This window comes from Pezoporus wallicus, unplaced genomic scaffold, assembly GCF_028554395.1.
Source record: "Pezoporus wallicus isolate ANWC-B61680 ecotype Strahan unplaced genomic scaffold, APGP_CSIRO_Pwel_v1 contig_8047, whole genome shotgun sequence".
Taxonomy (NCBI): Eukaryota; Metazoa; Chordata; class Aves; order Psittaciformes; family Psittacidae; genus Pezoporus; species Pezoporus wallicus.
In genome coordinates this window covers 2,923,199-2,933,989 of record NW_026639548.1, presented here as the reverse complement: position 1 = coordinate 2,933,989, position 10,791 = coordinate 2,923,199, and the positions used below count along the sequence as shown (strand labels likewise).

Sequence of the window (10,791 nt, the reverse complement as noted above, 5' to 3'; positions counted from 1 at the left end):
ATTTGACGTCATTGTTTGTGAAGCTGCCCAGACACTGCACCTTTAAGCACTCATCTTTCTGAAGAAGCTAAACCAGGAAAAAATGAAAACATAACAAAACGATCACTTTTCTCTACATATTTGTTTGGAAGGGAATTTTAGTGATTTTAATGAATACAGAGAACGGATGAAATCCTGGGTTCGTCATTAAGAGCAAGAATTTCACTGCATTTAGGAATACTGTGATTTCAGTTGCCACACTCCTGGCAACTCTGTGTCATGGCGGGAACATAATGAGAGTCTAAGAGGGTCACAGCTCTTTCATTTGCCATTAACACTGCCTGGACCCCACTTCCATAAATATATCTCTGCAGCTCTGTTCAGCCCCTCTGGGTATATAAATCCCATTTAAAGTTACCTCATCTTCACAGTGCATATCATTTTAGACATCATTCTTAAAAAGACAAAATAAATCCCCCAATGCCAATATAAATGCTTAGCACTGGCTCCCTACAGGTTGCTTTTATGTGGACCCAACATGACATTTTCATTGACATCAAATGGTCAGATGGGAATTTGATCAAAACCACTCAAGTGTTTTTTTTTCTCAAGGTTTCAAATTGCATTAATAAATACATGTCCCATAAGATCTACATTCTTGTAAGTCAAAAAATTAGACCAGCAGTCGGAGGCAACTGAAGAGTTAACATGTCTTTAAGAATGTTCATAAGCAAAGCCGAAGAGAGAACCAGAAGTTGGTGACAAGCAACCAAAACAATGAACAGAAATAACTGTGAAAGTCATGCTGCATTTCAGTTAGTGCTGCCAAATGTCACTTGCACATAAAATTGAAACAGAATGCTCATAAAAATCCATATTTGCTTGCCAAGTGCATAACAAATCTTTGGTGAAAATTAAGCTTAGATTGCATTTCTTATATTGTATTAGAGAAATTGATTTTTAACCTAGTTAACCTTCTTTCTTCTGTTTTCTCTATGCTATGAGAGGATCCTCATATGTCCTCGTTTCCCACTGAGCTCTGTTGCATTTGTTTCTTAATTCTGTTATTCCATTTTAAAAGTTTTTTCTCATTATTCCTCTGCAGGGGTATACAATGGACACACACTTCTGCTGCAGGCAAGCAAAGCTTCCAGTAAGCGCTAATAGGAAAAACAGTAGGAACACTTGGGTACATGTGCAGATGGAAGGCCCCAAAATTACCAGAACAGAACTTTCTCTGTTAGTTAAAAGTTCGTTTATGGGAAAACCATCTATATGGTACTTTCAAAGTTCCTATGCTTCCAAATTAAATGGATGCTTTAGAAAAAATGGGTCTTTACATGGGCAGAATGGTTCACACCACTCTCCTTAGAGAAACACAGAACTGGTCCCAGTGGAAGTACATCAGCCTTTCCAAAATGCTCTAATTCAAATCAAATACAGGAAAAAGTTCATTTTTTCTCTAGTGAAAACCAAGTTAGGATGGTAATAAACACCAGAAAAATCTTTGATTCCACTCTGCACAGATGAATTATCCTTATATCCTCTTCTATGTCTGTTAAGTTTTATTTCAGGATTAGGGTTTTATTTGGCTTCCAAAATATATACAGCATTGTGGTTTCTGATCTCAAGGTTTTTCTTATGACTTCTGTTACTAAAAAACCATGCAAATAGCAAAGAAGATTCCCAGGAGCAAGGGTTACCTGATAGCCAGCCTTACAGCCTATCTTTTAACACCAGCTAGGTGTGGGTTTCTGATGATGTCAAGTCATTCCAGTGCCTCCTGCAGATGGTAAGTGCAGATATTTTAACACATCAATTAAGTGAAAACAACCAGAGAAGTCGTCCAATTGGATTAGACGTATCATACTGCATTAGTTATATTCTTTTTATCCAACAGACTGAAAAGGGGCTAGGGCTACAAATCCTAATAGATCCACAAGGATCATTTTATTCCTAATGACTGCTTTTCTCGTTAACACAGAAACTAGTGATTACCACTGGAGCTAACCTTAATTAGCTGTGGATGAAATACAATGTAAATCCCAAAATCAAATGGTTGATGGAGGAAAACAGCTCTTTCCTTTTATTCTTGTCATGTTTTCCAACAGCGTCCATCCTCTCTCATTCAGATTTATCCAGCAAAGCAACTTAGTGCTGTTGTTTTGACACAGCACTGTTTCCTATAGTTTTATTAATGGATGGATGTTAAGAGGCTGGGTCATTCGGGGCTGTTATCTGTGCTCGTTCAGACTGGATTGTTCCTGCTAGCACAAAAGTCTGGTCTTTCTTACCCAACAATCTGAACAAAGTGTGTCTGGAAGAGGAAAAAACTTCTCTGCCAGCGGGAAAACAATACAGAGAAGGGGGAGGGGGGCGTGTGTTCATCATTCCTTACGGATCTTCTGTTGCTGCTTTTCCCATTGCTGGCAGGGATTTGGATCTTCAAATCTGGAAGGTTAAAAACAGGGAATTTCCTACTGCTACATCCTGTAAAGATGTGCAGAGCAATTGATCTCAGACTTCTTGGGCTACTTGATACACACAGATAATCTGAATTACTGACATGGTAAATGAATACTGTGAATGCTGCTTTGCTTCCTCCTTTCCAACTGCTTCTCTTCCTCCCTTTGAAAATGTTAACTTTAATCTTCACAAAGAAATCCTTCATTTCTAAGTAATATGCACTGAGAACATCTTAAGCTGAATTTGAGTGATGTCACATCATTTATTTTATGGACATCCATGAATCAGAGTTATGAGTGAAATCTACAGCTTACATTGCAGTAGGCCAGACTAGATAGTCATAAATGCTCTTTCTGGCTTGTTACTCCATATCTAACACATTAATTTCTGGGGAAAAAAAATAAAAGCAGAAGTATTTTAAATGGGCCTCTAAGGCAAGGCTTCAATGCCTGGATGAAGATTTTTAAACAGTAGCTTTGGTTTCTGAAGTGCAGCAAAACCAGCAGCTGTAAATAACCCATTAACACGCTCCATTACAATACACATTTCAGTAGAAAACTGGAGAAATAATTTCTACAGCACCTTGCAGAGATTACTAGATTTGAAACCTAAAAATGTCTTGGTTGGCTAATGAAAATAGCTGTGCAGATACACACACAAACACAGAGGTTGCATGCCAGTCTGCAATGCACACCTCATCTCATCTTCATTTTCCCCAGTTGTGTGTCAGCCTTCACATGTGACAACTGGCAATGTCCATGACGTGTATGTGAACATCCAGTCTGTGACAGAAGGAATATAAGTGATCCAAAGAAGAGTTTATTTTCCAGTGTTGATCTCCAATGAATGTAAAACTGAGGAAGAAGGTAAGTTAGCTACCTATCTATTTCTAAGGTGTAAAAAGGCTTGATTACAGTATCTGATTCATTTACAGCAATACAGCTTCAGATGTTGTGCATTTTATGGTTGTTTTGGAATCCTGGTAGTTTACAACTTTCTGCTACAAAAGTTTCCCAATTAAAATGGAAAAAATATAGCTCACTATATAACACTTTTAAAAATAAAATACAATTTAAATGTTATTGGTTTTTTCCAAAATGTGTCTCCTTGGAATATACAACAGTTGTGATTTTTCAGAGGAGTAAGAAGAATATACATAATAGGGCAGTTTTAGCTAACAAACGACATGACTCTGTCAGTTCTACATATACAAACCGAGAAAGCTGCAGCAGAATTATAGGCAGTATTTTTAAAAGCACACTCACTTTAAAAGAATACTTTTAGAAGCCTCATCTGATGTTACATATGCCTGCTAGTAAATAGCTCTGGAACTACTTAGCACAACCTGCATGGTTTGCATATTAATGTTATTATCACCAAAAATGCAAGCAGAGAATGTGGGGCTCCAGCACAGAACTTGAAAGACAACACATCCGTACATGGGAAGTGGTGCTGTCTCCCACCAGCAGTACCAAAGCAGCAGCTCCCACTGTGATCTGTGAAGGCTGACAGCAGTCAGCTCCTGGGCCGAGTCCAGAAAGAAGCATTATTCCTGGTGAGCAGGGAGGTTTTGTCAGTACAGTGCCTGGTAGTTCGGAGCATGTTTCTGTCCAGTAAGAGTTTCAACAGACTGTGTACACTGAGTGCACATACACCAGCACACAGCCTTCTCATGAATGAAGGATTTCACATAAACTATAGTTCCAGTCCTGGATGTAATTAAACTGGCCTAACAACACCATCCTCTCTGACTAACAGCATTGAGGTTTGTAAAAATCAAGCCAATAAGACACAGTTACTACCCTATCCTTCGTTTAAATTCTTTGTAAAGGTACTTCCCTGTGACACTGTGCAGCAAACAGATGAACAGTATTTGTATTCTTAATGGAGCCATTAGGATTTCCAAATGCCTCAAATAAATAACCAATTGCCAAAGCCCTCATCATCTTCCTGCAGCTTTTACAGCCTTGCCAGCTGAGTTACGTACATGCAGTGGGTCTCATTTTGTGAATTAATCTGGGTATTGTACAGATAAAAATACCAACTCAGGTCTCAGGAACTAGAAATGAATTGAAAAGAGATGTTAAAAATTTCTTAACAGAAAGAAACAAAGGAAGGAGTAAAGAGGCAGAGGAAGCAATAACACTGTGAACCCTTCTCTAGAGATAAGCTGGCTCAGTTCAGAAAACAGTGATTCTCAGATCAATTACAAAAGCTTTTTGGTTTGTTTAGGGGTTTCCCACATAGAAAAAAAATTTCCTTCCCCCAGTTCTCCCATTTCATGTTGTTCCCAGTGCCATCTTAACTGCTATAAGGAGAGAACTGATTTCAGAATTGTGATCTGCTTTTCAAAGTATAACACAGCTCAGATCCCCAGCAAAGCCATCAGGTGCATGTGAAAACAGAACTCAAGAGAAAAATAAAGACAGATAATGGGCTCTTCATTACAAACACCGGACTAAGGGTATCCTTGTAACAGCTTCAGATGTTGAAGATTGCAAGAGATGCACGGTAACTGTAGCTTATATTTGCCTACCTCATTGCTATTGTTTTATTTAGAAAAATAATACCCCAGAGCTTCCTTACAAGATTTTGTTGATAGCTAATCCAGAAATAAAGCAGTCCCTGGCCAGTGCAACAGTGTAGCATACAGAAAAACTACGTACAAAGCCTTCTCAGCAGCTAAAACCAGCAAGAATGAACTGTATAAACATCTCCACGTATGTTCTGCATTTTGTGACTGGAGTTCCACTGATGTTCCTGTTGTGCTTTGTGCCAGGCCCACGTCTTACCTAATTCTGCCCAGGAAATGGGCTCAGTTCAGGTGTAACATTGCCACATAAAGTTAATGCAGTGAAGACTCTTTAAGGCCTCCACAGATGCTGTCATTTAAATCATCATGGGCAGAGTCCTACTGCAGAAATACCACAAATGAAATGATTGCTATAGAGCAAAGACATCTGTTGTTTTGTAGCTTATAACAACCTCCCACTTTTTCTAGGGAACATTTATCTAACTCTTCTCTTAAATATGCATGAACTATGGGAATCACTAGGAATCTTTTCAATCATACCAATGAGGTTTGAATTAATCCTCCTTATTTACAATGAAATTAGCCTGTCAAATCCCTGCAGTAGTATTTCATATACTATGCAAACTTAATGTGTTACGTGGTTAGCACATTAATTTCTTTTTAGGATATGGAACCCCTGAAAGTGTAAATACTGGGCCTCATTTAGCAAAGCACTTAAGTGCATGCTTGATGTTAAGCATATGAGTAACACCATTACAGCTAAATTTCAAATTAAGCACATTTTTCAGTATTTTGCTGGAAGCACTACTCCGACCAGTGTTTGGGAACCAGCTAAGTCAGATGAACTATTTCTTCATTATAAAAAGATCAGTGAGACAAAGGAAAAAATGTTATAATTGGATTGAGAGTAGAAGAGAGAGATACTGTCAAGGTAGAAAGCATTATTTGCTTTCACTGTTACATTTCCTTTGACATCCATCTGTCACCCCAAGTGACAGCTTTTATTCCTGTTTTTATTTGGTTCTCTTTTTTTTTTTTTTTTTTTGTGAATAATCACATCCCCTGGCTTCTTATTTGTTCTCCTTTAAATATTCCCCCATATATACACATTCCTTGCCTACTGTTCTGCCCTGCTTTTCCAGAGAACAAGGTGAGAAAAAGGCAATGAATATTTGCACTGTGCCAGGCCCTCAGCTCCTAAGCTTTGTGATATAAACTTTGTTTGTTGAGCGCCTCAGGCTTCTTAGATTTGCCTTCCCTTATTGGTTCTGGATATCTGACAGATACAGCTTATAGAATTTGGACCATGCAGTAGCCTCTTGAGCATACATCCCTAACCTGTCATATGCATTGCTGTGGCTTCTGTAAGGGTTTTCTCACATTTGCACTTTCTGCATATTCTGTGGATGTTTCTTAAACACAGCTTTCACCCTCGTATTAAAGGCTAATACTCTTTCCTAGTAGCTCCTGCATCCCTAGAAGCTCCTGCATCCCTAGAATCTGAACACCTGTTCTAGGATCAAATCAGTGACCTTCACTGAGATAACATCAGCTGCCTCCTGCACTTGGAGGACTGAAGATGCCCATCAGTGACCTGCTCCTGTGAGCAGCAAGAACTGAGGCACAGCAAGCATCACAAGCTCTGCAGCCCAAGGGTAATGCCTGCCTGCAAGACTGTCTTCATAATGTTTTATGAGGATTCTGGAGGAGAATTAATATCTCTGCTGAGGCACACAGCATTCAGCTGAACTTTTAGTTTCCCACCAGCAAGCAAAAGCAAAGATGTTCAACGCAGAGACTGCAAATCATGCTGTATGCAGGCTAGGAATACTCCCTGGGAAATGGGGAGTGTTCATACCAGCCATTTGCAGGTACCACACTTGGGCACCTACAACATATTCCCCACACAGTTAATTGACAGGAGTGGTAGCTCTTGCATTTGCAATAGCCTTCAAATGACAACGTTCAATTCCCTGAGCCCTTTGGTGCTCCATGTCTCAAGTAAATTCTGAATGGAAAGAACGTTTTTTACTTTGTTATACAAGTAAAACTTTACTTTGTTACTGTAAGAAAACTGTTTAAAATTATGAGAGAACATTAATTTATAGGTGAAACAAGGGTTGCATATTTTTCCTCACAGCCAATAGAAGTCTATTTTCCCTGCAGTATTAAATAGTATTTTTGTCATGCTAATAAAAGAGAGTATAGCTGTTAATATCCAGTTAGCCTAGAACAGTCCTTACAGTATATTAGGGTTGTCCACTTATAAAACTTAACCAATTTTTTCTCAGACTACATAGAGTCTGCTGCATCTTCCTTTCTAGCTGCTAAAGTTCCACATGGGGCAGCATCGCAGAATTATTATTTTCAGGATTTGATGGCATACACAGTGTAACAACTGAATCTGTCTGAAGACCTCAGCATGTTGAAAGAGAGAAGAGAGCTCCTGTCACATTCAGTCATGGTACCCGTTGAGAAATTTTTAGTCCAGTAAGGAGCACACACGTAAAACCCATACTTCTATTTTCTCAAAATGCCTTTTACTCAGCACATTGAAATCACATCATATGCAAGAGCCAGATATCTAAATAGAACTAAACCCTGCATAGCTTTTGTCCTGGCTCTGAAAAAGGATAAAATCCTCTGTGGAGCTGGATCTCATGCATAGGAACAAAACAACTCTTCCTCCACACCTCAACAGTAATTTCATTTACTGTAGTCCTGTAGATTTTGTCAAGCAACTGTATTAAATCTTTCTGAAATAGGCAGGAAAGAAAAACCTCATGATAATCCAATTTCAAATAAATTGTGTCAATTAATTAAAGGTATTCAAGAAGGATCTCAAAGATAAGCCAAAGTCATATTAGCAGCAGCAGCTAAATTAATTTTTGTTCACTTTTAAGCTTGGTGACATCTTAGCCACTATCTTGTAAGATCTGTGATTCAGTTTGCCAAACTTTAAAAGGTTTAATGATCTTTTCTTGTCTTCCAGAGACCTATTTCATGGATTGCTTTCTCTGTATTTTTCTGCTCTTTCCAATATTACTTGGGAACGATAAACACAGGCTGTATAAAACAGGTGTCAAAAATCAGAGGTCTCATTGTGTCAGAAAGACCCAGTTGAAGCATCAAATGAAAAACTCCAACAAGAGATAGTATTTTCACTGAAAATATCCATAAATGCCTTATTAAAAAGACCAAGACATCACTGGCATTGCAATACTGCAGTTCACATACAGCTCTCTTTAGAAAAATGGGTGCACATACATAACCCACATTGGTATGGGGGAAATCTGTGCTTTATATTTCTAGAAGAAATCAGACTTGCATTAAGCAGCTTAGCCTATGTGCAAATACCTTGTGGCAATACATTAAAATGTACTTAAAGCAGAGCATTACTTGATGTTTTGCAATTTATGAACACTTGATTTTTCAATTTTTTCTTTCCTTGTTGCTTTCCTTTCTCCTTATGCAGAGCAAGGAGGCAAATAACCCTGTGACAGGGTATCGATATATCACTTGCTGAATGCTACATATTAGGACAATGATGAGAGTAGAGGGCATGTTGTAGTTACTGAATTTTAGCCATTACCAGTAGTTTTACCTCAGTTTTAATGGACAGGTTCATCTCTTCATATCATATACTGGTATAAAGGCCTAAACGAATGCAAACAAAAGATAAAGGCACCAAGTGCAATCAAAATTCAGCAGTTTAGAGCCAGCCAGCCTGCCTTGTTTTCCAATGCAATTTATTTTATTGCCTTGTGTACTAACACTAAACCACTGCATCATTCAGCTGAAAGGGTAAATTTGGGATCTGTTCAGCTCCCAGCACTGTCCCTTGTGCACTGCAATTACAGAAACACCTGGTTTGAATAATTTCGTTGCACTCTACTGTAAAAATTCAGTGCTCAACAACCCAAAATCTCACCTCAGTCTGCAATATAAATAATGTATGTATAATCGACTCAGATCTGTAAAGGGCTGTGGACTTCTCCCCTGTGTCTTCACTTTCCATATTCATCATGGAACAACTTAAAAGGGGAAATGAGATTTGTTAAACTTTTTTTCTGACATTATATGCAATAAGCATTTTTTAAAAAGAGATTAATTTGGAGTTTGGCCAAACCTTGTCTGTTCTGGAGATCAGACTGGAATTATCTTCTGGGAGCATGGGAGCATTCGTTCCTCGCATAAAGCAACTAAGAGGCGTCTCGGCCTATCACCTACTGTCACTTGATGGGGCTAACAGCAGTTTTGCACGTCTATCTGAAAATAAAAAGGGGTTTTTATTTCTGTGCTGTCCTCCTACTTTTTCAGAGCTTATTTTTCTCATCACATTTTGTCAGATATTCATTTTGTGACTCTCCTATATATGATTTTTAATTGCAGAACATTGTCTTCAAGCTATATCCATACGTTAATGTTGGAACACTCACACAGATGCACAGTGAAACAAAGGTTTTTAAATGTACCTACAGTAAACCCAACACTAAGAGTTTACCAAACACTTCCAGGTGTGATATTCACAAAACAAGTCAGCACACTTACTAGATTTGAGATCTTGCCTGATGGCCAGAGCTACACAGAAGGTGAACCTTGTCACATCACCTGCAATGACTTAAAACCCAAGGTTATTTCATCCTGTGCAGAATGCAGTAGCTGGCTGGTGCTGTCAGCAAGTTATGTAAATGTGCTAATCTGCATATGCAGCTATTTCATCTGCACCTTCTACCATGCTTAGGTCTATAAACTTCAGGTTGCTTTTAGCTGCTCTTCAGTCACCATGAAGTTCTTTAGCCAGTTAGTAAGTATTTTCACGTTTCTAAGGTGACAAAAATATATATCATACACACTCCATAACCTAGAAATTGCATCACAGGGAACTGGACCAGGACCAGAAGCTATTAATGCAAAAATGGAAGAATTTAGTCATGCTGCTTTACCTCCCCTCTCACCTTACCTGTAAGAATCTGCTCCATGGTCAAGAAAGCTTCCTCCTAGTTCTTGGCATGTGTACAAGGAATATATGAAGTAGTGCTCAGTGGTGCAAATATTCCTTGGCTGAGTTTATTAATTTATTTCTTTGGAAGCACTCACTAATCTACAAATACCAGCAAAGCTTTGAGTCCTATTGAAGGAAAGCAATAATAAGAAGCAGCAAATCTCCTCTTGTATATTTGGATGGAAGTTTTCAAAGACCAAAAATGTCATGATCATGGTAAATCCCTTGTGATTTACATGGGAGCAGAAATACAGCCCTCCATAGTGACTCTAGTGTTACACTTACATAGCTCTCTTTTTGAAATTTTCATTGAAAAGAGAAAATGCCACCTCCTGACTTGATCAAAACAGGGCTCCCTTCCTTGCTGCACTCTGTAAACTTAAAGCCAGTTGCTAGTATTTCTATGAATATGAAATGTTTGCTTTGCAAGCCTTACTGGGTTGCTGCTAGAGGCCAATGAGTTGGTACGTTTTTGTTTCTTGTCTGAATGAATGCTGAATCTCCTCTGGCACACATATTCTTTGTTATCCTGGCAACACGTTCCTTTGACTTTTCCAATAGCCAGTGAAATACAGCAGAATTAATCTTTTCATAAGGAATATAAACCACAAATACAGCTTGAGGAAATTTATTTATTAAATACAGCAGAAAAGTAACAAAGTCTTCCTAGAATAAAATCCCACCTGAAGAACATCACAAACCTTAAGAACAAGCATCACAAACTGCTTCAAAGAAAGATGTGAGAAACGCAAGAAATTAGTTATGGAAAATGTTTTTTAAATCCTTTCTTATATTTCCCTTTTGGCTG

General features: G+C 38.4%; 1 long non-coding RNA gene across 1 annotated transcript; it reads right to left on the bottom strand.

Annotated features, from left to right (window-relative positions):
• Positions 1-2,363: 2,363 nt before the first annotated feature.
• LOC130602257 (uncharacterized) lies at positions 2,364-9,135 on the bottom strand. Its single transcript, XR_008972860.1, has 4 exons — positions 8,910-9,135; positions 3,877-3,997; positions 3,140-3,282; positions 2,364-2,430 (listed from the first exon to the last, which is right to left on the bottom strand). It is a non-coding gene; the product is annotated as an uncharacterized LOC130602257 (long non-coding RNA).
• Positions 9,136-10,791: the final 1,656 nt, after the last annotated feature.